Source organism: Hypanus sabinus, chromosome 22 (genome assembly GCF_030144855.1).
Source record: "Hypanus sabinus isolate sHypSab1 chromosome 22, sHypSab1.hap1, whole genome shotgun sequence".
Classification (NCBI taxonomy): domain Eukaryota; kingdom Metazoa; phylum Chordata; class Chondrichthyes; order Myliobatiformes; family Dasyatidae; genus Hypanus; species Hypanus sabinus.
The window spans coordinates 24,391,747-24,408,941 of NC_082727.1; the positions used below are offsets into that span (position 1 = coordinate 24,391,747).

Consider the following 17,195-nt stretch of genomic DNA (forward strand, 5'->3'; position numbering starts at 1 on the left):
AACAATAATCAAAGTGGCAAATGTTACAGCCTTAGCAAAATAAATCCTAGTGACAGAATGTGATGCTTAAGCCCAGAAATTTGATTGCTCCCAAATAAACCTGCATCGCCCTGTTAAGTTCATGAATCTCAGGGTAGCATATGGTGACATGTACGTACTTTGATAAATTTTCTTTTAACTTTAAGTCCACAAACTTTCATCCCAGGGCAAGTTAGACATAGTAGATGACTACAATTGCTATGAGACTAACAACGTGCATTTTGTGCCTGCAATATGTTATATATGTATCACAATGACTCAGTAACGTGCACCTGCTGATATTCATGCTCTAATTCTGTCAAACTGACAGCTCTCCACCACGTCAGGACATTCAATAGTAGTTGCAAAAACAAACAAGGCAACGGAATAAGTATGCTCTTCACTACATAGAAATACACCTTAATACATAGACGCCATAAGTTCTTACAGAGAGAAAGTGAAGAGCAGGCTACAAGAAGTCCCGAATGAAATCACTCCCAGAAGTGATTTATCCTATACCTAAGGGTAGCATTTTGGCCTTTCTGAACAACTAATACACCTCAATGCACAGATCATATAAACACACCAATAGACACAGAGATATACAATCCACTACCATCATTTCAAAAGTGCTAAAGTGGTGCACTCTTCTAAACCCATCAGAATTGACTCTCCCAAGCTGACAGTTCAGTTTAAGCACAGGTCATTCAAAGTCTTTATGCCTCAATTAAGTCTCAGGACAATCCATTCTGAAGTCTGACTTCTATAACCTGGGATTAAACACAATGCACAACTGGAGGGATGCTAGTCTGGAGCAGAATGCTGTCTGAAGAGAAAGATGATACCTTGGATCACACTGATGTTGTCAGAATTCCTCTTCTATAAATGGTATTGATCAAGCGACACTGATAACAACTGCATGATCTCAGTCAATCTATTTTGTGTATGAGCACTAGTAAGTTATTAGCTGGTGAAGGGAATTTATCAGGTACACTCTTTGGAAAGGACTCAATGGCCACTTCCAACTCTGTAATCTTGTCTTTACTGGCTTGACTGAGCAGTCTTGATAAACATACCAACTCTTTAAGATCTAGATTTAATCTTGGAAAACATCAATTCCATTTGATAACTGTTCTTGTTCATAATACCAAAATATTCAAGAGGGACACAGGACTTTAGATGCTAGAATCTGGAGCAAAACCAAACTGCCAAGGAATCTTAGTGGATGGTGTAACATCTGTGTAGGAAAAGGGATTGTCAATGTTTTGGGCTGAACAAATACTGATGGAGGACTTATTTCCTCCAGAAGTTTAATTTTGGTATCAAAATATTTAACCTGTATATCATCTAAAATGATACTTTAATATACTTCTCAATAGAGTTTTTAATTAATTATAACACAGATCATTGAGCATAGAACACTACAGCACAGTCTTCAGCCCATGATGCTGTGTTGACCTTTTAACCTACATTAAGATCAATCTAAACCTTCTGCCCCTTACATAGCCCTTCATTTTTCTTTCCTTCATGTGCTTAAATGTCCCTTGTATCTGCCTTGAATGCACTGATAGTGCATTCAACGGACCCACCACTCTCCATGTAAAAACCTCCCCCTTATAATTGCTCCAATCACTTTAAAATTATGCATCCAAGCATTAACCATTTCTGCTCTGGAAAAATGTCTCTGGATGTCCGTTCTATCTATGTACACCTTATTGTCTTGTACACCTTTATCATCACCTCTCATCCTTCTTCGCTTCAAAGAGAACATCCCTAGCTCGCTCTATCTATCATCATAAGATGTGCTCTCTAATCCAAGCAGCATCCTGGTAAATCTGTTTTGCACCCTCTCAAAAGCTTCTAAATCTTTCCTATAAAGATACAACCAGAACCGAACACAATACACAAAGTGTGGCCTATCCAGAGTTTTATAGTGCTACATTATCTTTTGGCTCTTGAACTCAATTCCCTGACTAATGAAGGCTAACACATCATATGCCTTCTTAAATTTGAGGGATCTATGGATGTGGACCCTATTATCCCTCTATTCATCCACACTACCAAGAATCTTGCCATTAACCCTAAATTCTGACTTCAAGTCTGACCTTCCAAAGGGTATCAACTTCACACTTTTCAAGATTGAATTCCATTCTGCCACTTCTTAGCCCAGCTTTGCATCCTATCAGTGTCCCATTGTAACCTACAACAACCTTCTACACTATCCACAACTCCACCAATCTTTGTGTCATCTGCAAACTTAATAAGCCACCCTTCCACTTCTCCATCCAATTCACTTATAAAAATCACAAAGAGCAGAGGTCCCAGGATAGAACACCTCTGGTCATGGACCACCAGGTAGAATATGCTTCATCTACTAACACTATCAGCCTCTGTGAATCCACACAGTCAAGTTTCCTTGGATTCCATGTCTCCTAACCTTCTGAATGAAAAACCTCGTCAAATACCTATCTAAAATCCGTATACACTATATCCTCTACTCTAACTTCATCAATTTGTTCTGTTACTTCCTCAAATATTTCAATCTGACTTGAGAGGTACGAACCATCCCTCACATAGCTGTGCTGACTGTCTTTATTCAGCTTATGCTTCTCCAAATGCTTGTATATCCTGTCTCTAAGAATCTCTTCCACCAGTTTGCTCACCACTGATACAATACTTACTGGTCTATGATACAGAAGATTGGAGGTGGCAAAAGCTATTACCTTGTTCTCTAGTAAATTTTCTTGAACAAAGTAATGATATTTGCCACCCTCAAATCTTCTGGTACTACTCCTGTGGCCAGTGAGGATGCAAAGGTCTTTGCCAAAGGCATAGAAATCTCTTCCATTGCTTCTCTTAGTAATATGGTTATATCCTATCTGGTCCTGGTGACTTTCTATCCTAATATTTTTCAAAAGTTCCAGCATATCCTCTTTCTTAACATCAACATCTTCCAGCATATCCACCTATTTTATGCTGTCCTCTCATTCGTGAAGGCCCCTCTCACTGAGGCAAAGATTAAGGACCTTCCTTACCTCCTCCAACTCCAGGCACATTTCCTCTTTTATCCCTGATCAGTCCTAGACTCACGCTAGTTACCATTCACCTGTTCTTCATACATGTGTATTGTTGGGGCATCAGGGCAATTACTCCACTCTGAGATATTGCCATGGAATCTTTAACATCAACTTAGCAATGCAAAAGGAGCCTTGGTTTAATATTTAATTGTAAACATAGTATTTTTAACTGTAACTGTACATAATGGAATTATTCAAGATACATACAGTATGCTTTTGTGATACATACATACAGTATGTGTTGTGGTATTTGATCATAGACAGTAACTTTCTGACTCAGAGCTATTGAACCTTATCCATCTGGCACACCAGTTCTCCCAAACTCCTGATCCCTTTTGACTCTAATCTTCATTGGCCATCACATTCTTCATTCACATTCCTTCAGGTGACTTTAGTTTACTCCTCTCTGCTGAGTGGTTTTACTCACATTCTCCGGTGTTGCCTATGATTGAATATTCTGAAAGTTTATGGACATGTTTCCTAAATTGTTATGAAGAATTTCTCTAATATCTCTCCATGGTTAGCCCTTTAGTGTTTGGATCATTCCTGTTGATCTGTACCAGTATTATAATGCTTATTTTCTTTTGTGTTAAACTTCAGTGCTGCCTGCTGAAGTTTCTCCCATTTGCTGATAATACGGACAATGTCACAGAAACATATTGCCCATGTGTTACATGTTAAGCCATCGGAGCTAAATATTTCAGACCGATTTCAAACAAAGAAGTCCTCCAAATTCTCTCAAAATTGATTTAGTATCCCAGTACAATTTTCTCTTTCCTAATTGTTTAGCTTACAATGTCTACATATGCCACTTCTATTTCATTTGTTTATTGTATATTTATTGTTTTGTTCAATGCACACTGAAATAAGTCTGTACCTTCTTATTTTGAGTATAATTGTTATGAAGTATGTCCCTTATTTACAGTACTCATTGATTTTATATTAATAACTATAGTAATTCAAGGTATGTATGCTCCTTTTATTAAGTACAGTGTATGTTCAAGCCTTAAAGAACTTTACTGAGAACCTCACATTATTTCAATATGTCTTTCACTGCAAAAATGTATTCATAATGCCATAAAGTCCTGCACTGTAGAAAATACTTCTTTGCACTATATGAAATAGTTCACACAGTTTCTGAATATTTCTTTATATTTGACTATAAATGTTGTCCTTCTAGGACAAGCTTAAAATAGAAACAAGTATTGCAAATTGCTCTAATAATGTTCATGCTGAGATGAATTAATTCACTTGTCTGGTATGGTAGGAAGCAGATATGTTAGTTCAATTATTAAATACATATCCTTCCCTAGCTGATACTATACAGATTCAGAAAAAGCCTGCTAATTTTCCTAATGATCAACATTTGCTAGTAATTCTAAGTGTAGCTGTCTTACACATTAAACAAATTTTATCCTTTGCAAGTTAACAATAAATATTCTTTGGTTAATTTGTCTACAGTCTAAGCTCTGTGTATAAAATCTATATTAAAACTATGCAAAAGAACAGTAAACTACCATTTTCACAATGAAAAAAAAATCATAATGTGATTTTTTCTTACAGGCATAAAAAATATTGATTGAGTTACTGCAATACTCACCATTTCCTTCAACAGCCTCAACAAAGAGTTTTGAGCTGCTCTCAGAAGTGAAAGTCAATTACTCCATATTCTGATGTTCAGTTAGATGAAAATAGAAACATAAAGACATCCTGAAAGCTGGTAGACCAAAAGGTTTCAAACTGGACCTCCACAGCTCCAATGCTGGTTCACTGAATCCTTTACACTGATGTTGGGATGCATGCAGTGTCTTCAAAATAAAAGCAATGACATGTACAGTAAAAGTCCCTAAAAGTTCTGTTAGCTCTGTTTGATGAAATCCTTAGACACCATTGCCAAGAGCAAATACATCTTGGGTAAATCTACAGCAGGACCCATTAGAAACCAGCATTTCCTTGCAAAGAAATCTATTTGCATGATAAAACTTGTTAGATATAGACCTCTGGTGAAGTACTGAGAATCCATTATACTATTGTTGTAGTGGTATCTCTATAGTTTGAACATTCTGCCTCTTTAATTCATATAAAACGATGAGAACATCCCTGGCAAGTACTTACTGTGCTGCTTTTCGTGACTTTAAAAGATTACTGTGAACTATGATATTGAACTGCAGCATAATGAAGGAAGACTCACAATGTTATTGGTAGGACTTACTTGGATTCAAGTTCATTATGAAGATATGTTCAGGAAAAGTTTGCTTGATCAATATATAGAGGTCTTATCTAAAGAAAGTGCAATACTGAATCTCCTATGAGGGAATGAGACAGGGCTCATGACAGATATATGTGTAGGGGAACACTTTGGATCCAGCAATCATACACTCAGTGGCCACTTTATTAGGTGCCTCCTATACCTAATAAAGTGGCCACTGAGTGTATGTTTCTGGTCTTCTGCTGCTGTAGCCCATCCATGTCAAGGTTTGACATGTTGTCTATTTAGAGATGCTCCTGCACACCACAGTTGTAACGTGTGGCTATTTGAGTTACTGTTCAGAATATCGGCTAGAGCCAGTGAGCCATTCTCTTCTGACCTCTCACCTTAACAAAGTGTTTTCACCCACAGAACTGTCACACACTGGATATCTTTTCTTTTTTGCACCATTCACTGTAAACTCTATACCAGGGATTCCCAACCTGGCACTCCTCGATTAATGGTAAAGGTCCATGGCATAAATAAACGTTGGGAACCCCTGCTCTAGATTCTAGGTTTCTAATCTTTTTTATGCCATGGACCAATACTATTAATCAAGGGGTCTGTGGACCCCAGGATGGAAAACACTGGTCTAGAGACCATTGCCTGTGAAACTCCCAGATAATTGGCAGTTTCTGAGATACTCAAACACTCCATCTGGCACCAACAATCATTCCATGGTCAAAGTCACTTTGAATACATTTCTTCCTCATTCTGATGTTTGGTCTGAACAACAACTGAACCTCTTGACCATGTCTGCTTGCTTTTATGCATTGAGTAGCTGCAATGTGATTGGCTGATTAGATATTTGTATTAACGAGCAGATGTACAGGTATACCTAATAAAGAGGCCACTGCATGTAATTCCTTTAGTTTCAAGATAATTATGGTGAAGGATAGGATAGGCCCTTGCAATGAGATTCTAAATTAGATATGGGCTAATTTTGATTGTATCAGAAAGGATCTGGCAGGTGTGTATTGGGATAAGTTGTTTTCTGGCAAAAGGAAGCTTGATAGGTGGGAACAGACCTACAAAAGTGAAATTCTGGGAACACAGATTTTGTACATTTTCATCAGAATAAAAAGTAAGGCTAACATGCTTAGATAACCTTACTTTTCAAAGGATACTGAGGTCCTGGTCAAGAAGAAGAATGAGGTGCAAAGCAGGTATAGGCAGCAAGGAACAAATGAGGTGCTTGAGGAGTGTAAGAAATGCAAGAGAACACTTAATAAGAAATCAGGAAGGCTAAAAGAAGGCATGAGGCTGCTCTGGTAGACAAGGTGAAGGAAAATCGTAGGAGTTTCTACAGATACATTAGGAGCAAATGAATAGCAATTGGTCCTCTTGAAGATCAGTGTGCTCATTTACGAAAAGACTAATTTTTGCTGTATGACAGTCTTTGAATGTTCATGATTGTATCATGCATCTGCATAAAGAAATATGTCCTCAATTATGTTGAATTCTTGTGTTAATTGTATTAAACGTATAACCCTATCCTTTGTGCTTTTCAAATTATTCCTTGTGCTTTTCCCTCAACAATCAGGTTCCTGAACAATGTGGATAGCTTCACTTACCCCAACATTGAACTAATTGCATAACCTATGGACTGACTTTCATTTTCTCAGTATTACTTATTTGTTTGTTTGTTTGATTATTTATTAATTTTATTTGTTTTTCATGCATTTGCATAGGTTGTCTTCTTTTGCACATTGGTTGCTTGTCAATCTTTGTATGTAGTTTTTCATTGATTCTATTGTATTTTTTGCTTGACTGTGAAAAATGAATCTCAGGGTAGCATATGGTGGCATATATGTACATTGATAATAAATTCACTTTGAACTTCATAACTTAAACAGATTATTAACTTTTCTTCTATCCTTCTCTATTCTGAACAAAATAATTTCAGTTTAAAGGAAATTTCCTTTTTTAATGAGGGTCTGTCTCCTCAGCAAGTGCAAATTACTAAAAATCATAAATTTATTATAATGATCACAATCTATAAATAAAAAGATAGTTTAAAGATTTTGTACAAAGTCTTGCATGTACTGTATGTCAATTCATTTACATTGAATAGCTTACTAACTCCCATGAAAATGCAAAGAAAATTTATTAACTGGGGTTCTCATGATCCAGAAGTTCCTGTAGAAATTTTCCTGCAAACACTGCTCTCCAATGGAAGTCAGTGCTGGTGAAATAATACAACCCTGAGATTCATTTTCTTGTGGGTTTACATGGCAAATCCAAGAAATGCAATAGAATCAATGAAAGACTATACCCAACAGGACAGTCAAAGAACCAATGTCAAAAGGCAACAAACTGCAAATACAAAAGAGAAAGTGAATAATACTAAGAAATAAATAAGAATAAATATCACGGATATGAGCTGAACAGTCCTTGAAAGTAAGTCCATAGGTTGTTGGAACAGTTCAGTGATGTGGCAAGTGAAGTTGAGTGGTTATCCTCTCCAATTCCATCTTGATGTTGAGGGATAATATCTATTCCTGAGCCTGGTGGTGGGGGCCCTGAAGTTCCTTTGCCTTCTTCCTGATGGCAGCAATGAGAAGAGAGCATAACCTGGATGATGGAGTTCCTTGATGATGGATGGTGCTTTCCTGTGACTGTGCCTTGTGAAGATGTGCCAGTGATGGACTGGGCCATATCCACTACATTTTGTAGAATTTCTATTCAAGGGCATAGGTGTTTCCATTAGTGATGCAAAAAGTCAATATACTCTCCACCACTTATCTATAGAAGCTTGTCAACGTTCTAGATGTCATGCCGATTCTTCAAAAACATCTATGGAAGTAAAGGCACAGCCCTTCTTTCTTCATTAATTGAACTGATGTGCTAAGCCCAGGACAGACCCTCTGAAATTATTACACTGTGGAATTAAAGTTGCTGATCCTCTCCATGTCGGATGAGTACTGGCTCGTGGACCTTCAGTTTCCTCCTGCTGAAGTCAATAATCAGTTTCATGGTCTTATGAAACACTGAGTGAAAGGTTGTTGATGTGGCACCACTCAGCCAGATTTTCAATCTCTCTCCTATATGCTGATTCATCACCATCTTTAATTCAGCCGACGAGAGATTGTGGAGGAGATATTTTTGCCAATTCCAACTGACTGGGATCTGCAAGTGAGGAAATTGAGGATTCAATTGCTCAAGGAGTTATTGAGGCCAAGGCCTTGAAACTTACTGATTAGTTTTGAGGGGATGATAGCTTTGAATGCTGAGCTGTAGTCAATGAAGAGCACCCTGCTGTGTGAAGCTTCACTGTTCAGATGTTCCAGGGTTGAGTGAAGACCCAATGAAATGGCATCTGCTGTGACCTTGTAGTGACAGTGGGCAAATTTGAGTGGACCCAAGTATCTTCTCAAGCAGGAGTTGATATGTTTCATCACCAACCTCTCAAGGCACTTCATCACAGTAGATGTTCAATAAGTGCTACTTGATGATAGTCATTGAGGCAGGTTATCGCAAAGCCTGCCTGAAGCATGTGGGTACCTCAGACCGCTGAAGCAAGAGGCTAAAGATATCAATGACTATTCCATCCAGTTGATCAGAACAGAGCTTAATAAGCAAGCATACTAAAAACGCATTTATTTTTGATTTCACTTCTTTCACTATGCACTGTGTACCATACAACTATATTTTCTAATTCTGTATCTGGTCAGTATCTGCACTGCTGAGACTAGTAGCTTACCACATGAGCAATTAGAGCTCTATTGTGCAGCATTTTAATGTGACAAAGGACACATAAATCATAACAACAAGTTTAAACAGGATCAGTAGGTAATTAATTAACTGTTGTACTTGTTGCCTTTATATAGTCATTTTGAATTGTGCAGGGTAAACAGAGAAAATATGTCTGCATCACCTAACACAGCCATGTGCTAACTCCTACAAAGGACATTACATTTTGATGCACACCCTAACGTAATGGAATCTGTAAAATAAAATATATCTTGAAGATGGAATAGATTTTAAAAGGCTAAGTAGTACACTTGGTAGCACTTCCTCTTTAAACTCAGAGTGGTGTTAGTTGATGTACTGCCTCAGGAGAAAAACTAGTCTGACAATGCAGTGAATTGAAATGAAGATGCCCTTCAACAGTTTTATCTTATTTTAAAATCCTAACAATGAATTCTGTGCCTGAAACATTAACTATAATATTAATTATTTTTCTTTCCACTGATGCTGCCAGACCTGTTAAATGTTTCTTATGTTTTGTTTTTATATAGAAACATAGAAAACCTACAGCACAATACAGGCCCTTTGGGCCACAATGCTGTTCCGAACATGTACTTACATTAGAAATTACCTAGTGTTACCCATACCCCACTATTTTTTCTAAGCTCCATGTACTATCCAGGAGCCTCATAAGAGACCCTATTGTATCCGCCTCCACCGCTGCCTGCAGCCCATTCCACGCACTCACCACTCTCCGAGTTAAAAAGCTTACCCCTGACATCCCCTTTGTACTTACTTCCAAGCACCTTAAAACTGTGCCCTCACATGCTAGCCATTTTAGCCCAGGGAAAAGCGTCTGACTATCCACATGATCAATGCCTCTCATCATCTTATACTGTACACCTCTATCAGGTCACCTCTCATCTTCCATCACTCCAAGTAGAAAAGGGCAAATTCACTCAACCTATTCCCATAAGGCATGCTCCCCAATCCAGGGAACATCATTGTAAATCTCCTCTGCACTCTTTCAATAGTTTCCATATCCTTCCTATTAGTAAGGTGACCAGAACCCAGCACAGTACTCCTAGTAGGGTCTGACCAGGGTCCTATACAACTATAACATTACCTCTTGGCTCTTGAACTCAGTCCCATGGTTGATGAAGTCCAATGCACCGTATGCCTTCTTAAGCACACAGTCAATCTGCGCAGCAGCTCTGAGTGTCCTATGGACACGGACCCCAAGATCCCTTTGATACTCCACACTGCCAAGAATCTTACCATTAATACTATACTCTACCATCACATTTGACCTACCAAAATGAACCACCTCACACTTAACTAGTTTGAACTCCATCTGCCACTTCTCAGCCCAGTTTTGCATCCTATTGATGTCCTGCTGTAATCTCTGACAGCACTCCACACTATCCACAACACCCCCAACCTTTGCGTCATCAGCAAACTTACTAACCCATCCGTCCACTTCCTCATCCAGGTCATTTATAAACATCACAAAGAGTAGGCGTCCCAGAACAGATCCCTGAGGCACACCTCTGGTCACCAACCTCCATGCAGAATATGACCTGTCTACAACTATTCTTTGCCTTCTGTGGGCAAGCCAATTCTGGATCTACAAAGAAGGTCCCCTTGGATCCCATGCCTCCTTACTTTCTCAATAAGCCTTGCATGGGGTACCTTATCAAATGCCTTGCTGAAATCCATATACACTACCTCTACTGTTCTACCTTCATCAATGTGTTTAGTCACATCCTCAAAAATTTCAATCAGGCTCATAAGGTACAACCTGCCTTTGACAAAGCCATGCTGACTATTCCTAATCATACTATACCTCTCCAAATGTTCATAAATCTTGTCTTCTGCTTTGTAGTGCGCAAGCACTGTCGGATGGCTGTTATAACGCACAGTCGGTGTGAACGGTGTGAGAGTTAAATTGTAAAGTGAGCTTTTTTGACTAGATCCCCTAAATTGATTTGATTGAGTCTATCTTTAAAAATATTAATGTCAGAAATACTGTGCAGGTCTGGCAGCAGAAGATTCCACTCTCTTGGTAATCTTGGGTAAAGGGAGTACTGGAGCAAATCTTGTTGAGTGAAAGGGTTTCCAGTATGTAAGGTCCAGTTTGCCGTTGAGTTGAACTGATCCTGTGACGAATTTGGATATTTGTTGGAGCGATGTTGTGAACTTCTTTGAAAATGGAGATTAACCGTAGTTTAGTACGTCGGTTTTCAAGTGGTTCCCACTGAAGGTTAGAGAGCGTGTTGGTGACACTAGATTTCCTGCTGTAAGCATTTAGCACAAAGCGGCAGCACAGTGTTGGATTTTTTCAATGGTCTTCTTACTGTTAGCTTGATGGGGATCCCATATGGCCGCGCAATACTCAAGCTTTGGACGGACGAGTGTCTTGTATGCCATAACCTTGACAGATTTACTACATGAGTGGAGGTTTCTTCGCAGGATACCGAGCATTTTGTTTGCTTTGGCTGTAATCTGATTGATGTGGTATGCCCAGTTAAAATACTTGCTAATTTCAACACCAAGATATGGGTGACTGGTTCAAGAATCTTTCCTTTCATGTTGTATGTCGTGTTGATTGGTTTAACTTTGTGATTGACATGCACAGCATAACTCTTAGATGAGTTGAAGGACATTTGCCATTGAGACTCCCAGTGACATAATGAATCAATATCATTTTGCAGCAGCTGAGCATCTTGGTCATTTTTTATCTCATGGTAGATTATGCAGTCATCTGCAAAGAGTCTGACTTTGGACTTGACTATATTTGGCAAGTCGTTGATGTAAATGAGAAAAAGTAAGGGTCCCAACACGGTCCACTGGGGCACTCTGGATGTTACTGCAGATTCAGGGGACTCTGCCCCCTTAAGAAGCACATGTTGTTGTCTGTTGGTAAGGAACTTGTTTAACCAATGTAAAAGGCTGTTGTTAATGCCCACATGTTCAAGCTTACGTAGCAATCTCTGGTGGGGAGATCGTGTCAAATACCTTGCTGAAGCTGAGTCTGATCAAGTCTGCTTGGCTTCTGTTGTCAAGGATCTTTGCTAAGTCGTTGATCAGCCCTGCAAGTTGTGTGTCACAAGATCTGCCATGATAGTGGTGAGTAAGAACATTGTGTCTGTCTAAATGGTCCATAATGTGACAGTGAATAATATGCTTAAGAATTTTACAAGGGATGGAAGTGAGTGAAACCGATCTGTAATTTCCTGGATTTGTGAGCTCGCCCTTCTTATAAATTGGAACGACATTCGCTATCAACCAATTGTCTGGTAATGTCCCATTTTCAATAGACTTCTGGAAGTCCATCAACTTACCAACCACTGAAGTAAGGCTCACTGGTCTATAATTTCTTGGGCTCTCCCTACTCCCTTTCTTGAATAAGGGAACAACATATGCAATCTCCAGTCCTCCAGAACCTCTCCCATCCCCATTGATGATAAAAAGATCATTGCCAGAGGCTCAGCAATCTCCTCCCTCGCTTCCCACAGTAGCCTTGGGTATACCTCTTCCAGTCCTGGTGACTTATCTAACTTGATGCTTTTCAAAAGCTCCAGTACATCATCTTCCTTAATGTCTATATGCTCAAGCTTTTCAGTCCGTTATAAGTCATCTCTATAATTGCCAAGGTCCTTTTCCATAGTGAATACTGAAGCAAGGTATTCATTAAGTACCTGTGTTATCTCCCCCAGTTCCATACACACTTTTCCGCTGTCACACTTGAATGGTCCTATTCCCTCACATCTTATCCTCTTGCTCTTGTTACGTCCGTGGCCTCCTCCTTTTTGAGAATCGCAAGATCACTATTAAGTCAGTTCAGGAGACCCAGGAAATGAGAGAAGGACATGCAGAATCCACAAAGAGTTTGGAATGTGTCCTGGCCTTCGAAAGGTGGAACCATTGATAACGGCTATTGTCTCTTGGAGACGGAATTGTGTATTGAATACTGTACGATGCATCGAAGCCCCCAGGCAATGAACTGAGGGGGGGGGGGTGTTGGTGGAGGGATTGCATCATCCCAACCTGATTGACATCTGAGACCCTGTGAGTCAGGATAAAAGAGGGTCTGGGGAACAGCCCCTTCAGATGCACCAGAAGAAATGCCAGCGATCCCGTAATAGCGAAAGCCGGTGGGAAGGCCATGTGCGTCCGTTTCCATTTGCCCCGGAATTGGTGGGCCTTTACCATGGAAGAACGGTTTTTAGCTAACAACGGGGAAATCAACTCCCAACGACTCTCGAAGGATTGACATCATAAAAGGAATGGGCAAGTTTTAAGCCGTCTTTCTCTCCAACCAAAAAGCTGCAGCTTGAATGAACTAAAGTGACTTTTATATTTCCATCGGACAATACATTATCTCCTAGACAATGATAGAGCTATTTCTTATTGATTATTATTGTACCCGCGCTTTTAGATTTAGTATTGACGACGTATATTATCTGTATGTTTGTATTGATATTATTTTTGTGTATTTTTATCAATAAGTACTGTTAAAAATAGTACCATCAGACTTCAATGGACCTCTCTATCTTTGCTGGTAAGTGACCCAGTTACGGGGTATGTAACACTCTTCACATACTTGTAGAATGCCTTGGGGTTTTCCTTAATCCTGCTCACCAAGGCTTTCTCGTGGCCCCTTCTGGCTCTCCTAATTTCTTTCTTAAGTTCCTTCCTGCTAGCCTTATAATTTTCTAGATCTCTATTGTTACCTAGTTTTTGTACTTTTCATAAACTTTTCTTTTCTTCTTGACTAGATTTTCAACAGCCATTGTACACTATGGTTCCTGTACCCAACCATCCTCATTGGAACATACCTATGCAGAACACCACACAAATATCCCCTGAACATTTGCCACATTTCTGCCGTACATTTCCCTGAGAACATCTGTTCCCAATTTATGCTTCCAAATTCCTGCCTGATAGCTTCTTTTTTCCCCTTACTCCAATTAAACGCTTTCTTAACTTGTCTGTTCCTATCCCTCTCCAATGCTATGGTAAAGGAGATAGAACTGTGATCACTGTCTCCAAAATGCCCTCCCACTGAGAGACCTACACCTGACCAGGTTCATCTCCCAATACCAGATCAAGTACAGCCTCTCCTCCTGTAGGCTTATCTATATATTGTGTCAGGAAACTTTCCTGAACACACCTAACAAACTCCACCCCATCTAAACCCCTCGCTCTAGGGAGATACCAATCAGTATCGGGGAAATTAAACTCTCCCACCACGACAACCCTGTTATTATTACACCTTTCCAGAATCTGTCTCTCTATATGCTCCTGAATGTCACTGTTACTATTGGGTTCTTCATAAAAACACCCAGTAGAGTTATTGACCCCTTCCTTTTCCTAACTTCCACCCACAGAGATTCAGTAGACAATCCCTCCATGACTTCCTCCTTCTCTGATCAACAGTGCCATGCCCTCACCTCTTTTGCCTCCCTCCCTGTCCTTTCTGAAACATCTGAAGCCTGGCACTATAAGTAGCCATTCCTGCACTTGAGCTATCCAGGTCTCTGTCACGGCCACAACATCATAGCTCCAAGTACTGACCCACACTCTCAGCTCATCCACTTGGTTCATGTGCATTAAAAGAGACACATCTCAAACCATCAGTCTGAGTGTATCAGTTCTCTGTCACCTGCCTATTCACCCTTTCACACTGTCTGTAAGCTTTCCCAATTTGTGAACCAATTGCCCCATCCTCCGTCTCTTCATTTTGGTTCCCATCCCCCAGTGATTCTAGTTTAACTCTCCCTAATAGCCTCAGTAAACCTCCCTGCCAGGATACTGATCCCCCTCAGAGTCAAGTGCAACCCATCCTTTCTGTACAGGTCACACCTGCCCCAAAAGAGGTCCCAATGATCCAGAAATCTGAATCCCTGCCCCCTACTCCAATCCTTCAGCCATGCATGTATCCTCCACCTCACTCTATTCCTATACTCACTGTCACTTGGCACAGGTAATAATCCTGAGATTACTACCTTTGAGGTCCTGCTTCTCAATTTCCTTCCTAACTCCCTGTAGTCAGTTTTCAGGACCTCCTCCCTTTTCCTACCTATGTTGTTGGTACTAATAAGTACCATGACCTCTGGCTGTTCACCTTCCTACTTTGGGATATCATGGATGCAATCAGAAATGTCCCAGGCCCTGGCACCTGCAAGGCAAACTACCATCCCTGTTTCTTTCCTGTGTCCACAGAATTGCCTGTCTGACCCCCTAACTATAGAGTTCCCTTTCACTGCTGCCATCTTCTTCCTTTTCCTATCTTTTTGAGCCACAGGGCCAGACACTGTGCCAGAGGTGCTACCACTGTTGCTTCCCCCAGGTAGGTTGCTTCCCCCCCACCAAACGGTACTCAAACAGGGGTACTTATTGTTAAGGAGGGCAGCCACAGGCCCTTCCCTCTCCTGACTGTTACTCACTTACCTGTCTCCCGAGGCCCCAGTGTGACTGCTTGCCTATCGCTCCTCTCTATCACCTCCACACTTTCCCTGACCAGATGGAGGTCATCGAGCTGCATCTCCAGTTCCTGAACACGGTCCCTAAGGAGCTGCAGCTTGGCACACCTAGCGCAGATGTGGCTGTCCGGGAGGCTGGGAGTCTCCCGGACATCCCACATCTGACACCCAGTCCAGAACTCCGGCCTCATAGACATGCTTCCTAATCCTATTCTTCACAAGTAACTTACCTTGTCTCAATCCACTATCACTGAAGCCCCGTTGAGCCAAAAATGATCTATTTTAAACTCTTCTGGCCAGTCTAACTCACTGATGTCCGCACGCCTGCACAGTCATTTCTCTTTAATAATAATAAAGTTGATTTACTTTAATAATTTTGTGTGTTTTAATGGGGTCACCGCTCATCCTTCTAAACTCAAATGAATACAATCTCAGTCTTCTGAATTTCTCCAGCCATCCTCAGAATCTGTTTAGTCCAGGGGTGGGCAAATTTTTTGACTTGTGAACCACAAAGGGTTCTAAATTTTGACAGGGGGGCCAGACCAGGAGCAGATGGACGGAGTGTTTTGGTAATACACCTCATAAGAGAAAATAAAATATCATGGGATATGTAGAAAACATGTGCTTTAATTTCAATTGAAAATGAACAAATGCATTACAACAAAATATCTGTCTTTGAAGTCCCATGGTATTTAGCTATTTATTGAAATGACTTTTAAAACACTGAAAATTAAATGAATAAAATACAGCTTTTTTAAATAGTAATAGTTATTATTTTAAAGCACTGAAAATTCTGTTATCCTTCAAGATATTATCATCATCACTCTCCTCCTGCCTCTTTATTTCAAAAACGGTAGGAGATGCAGGTCTAATTGCCCTGCTCCTTCTTATTCAATTGTCCCCTGTGCCAAAACTCAACAACGACCAGCACAAGGACAGAACAGTGACAGCGCGCCAGTATGCGGAGCGCGTTATTTGATCTGGAGCACATTTTTTACTTTGAGAATGTACGTGCACCTGCGCACTACTCATGTCCATCACTTAACAGAAATGACATGTAACATGTAAGGCTTATTGAAAAAAATATTTTCAAATGCATTTTTTACATAACACAAAGAAGAAACTTGTTTTTAATTTCAGTGGGAACAGTGTTGTTGGTCTCCCTTTTTAGCCAGCGCATCAAAGTCTGGATTTAGTTTTGTTGTGACGATTCTCAGGATGGATCTGAGGTGTTGGTCAGTTAACTTGGATCTGTGGCTGGCTTTGTTGATGTTCATGACGCCGAACGCCTGTTCACACAAATAGGTCGAGCCGAACAAAGAGTAAAGCGCAAATGTGGAGTAATACGCTGCACCTCAACAAAGGTCAATGTGTAGCGGTGTGCTACATGCAGCACTAAAATTACAACACGGAGTCGGTAACTGCAGTCGAAGAAAAAAACTTTATTCGAAATCCCCAGCCTCACTTTTAAGCCTCCCTCAACCTGCCCCCCGTGGCGCAGAGGCTCCAAAGCTCTGTGCTCGCAAATCCCCGCAGGCTATCTCCCTTAGCCAGAACGCTGGCTAATTGTGAGCCGGTTCGGATGTGCCAGGAAATGGGTCGCCACAAATGTATATAGAGTGCGTCATCTATTGGGAAAACGCCAGAATTGCGGGGAAAAAATGTTAACAAGGT

The 17,195-nt window shown here is 40.3% G+C and overlaps 1 protein-coding gene across 8 annotated transcripts in view; it reads right to left on the bottom strand.

The window, feature by feature from the left end:
* mypn (myopalladin) overlaps positions 1–17,195 on the bottom strand; it is a 294,291-nt gene that overhangs the window by 57,555 nt on the left and 219,541 nt on the right. The window contains exon 1 of one of the 8 annotated variants that reach the window (XM_059947331.1): positions 4,696–4,833. The exons of the other annotated variants lie outside the window; for them this stretch is intronic. The gene's annotated coding sequence lies outside the window, so the exon portion shown is untranslated. Of the gene's footprint in view, positions 1–4,695; positions 4,834–17,195 lie in introns of those variants that run through there. 8 annotated transcript variants of the gene reach the window in all.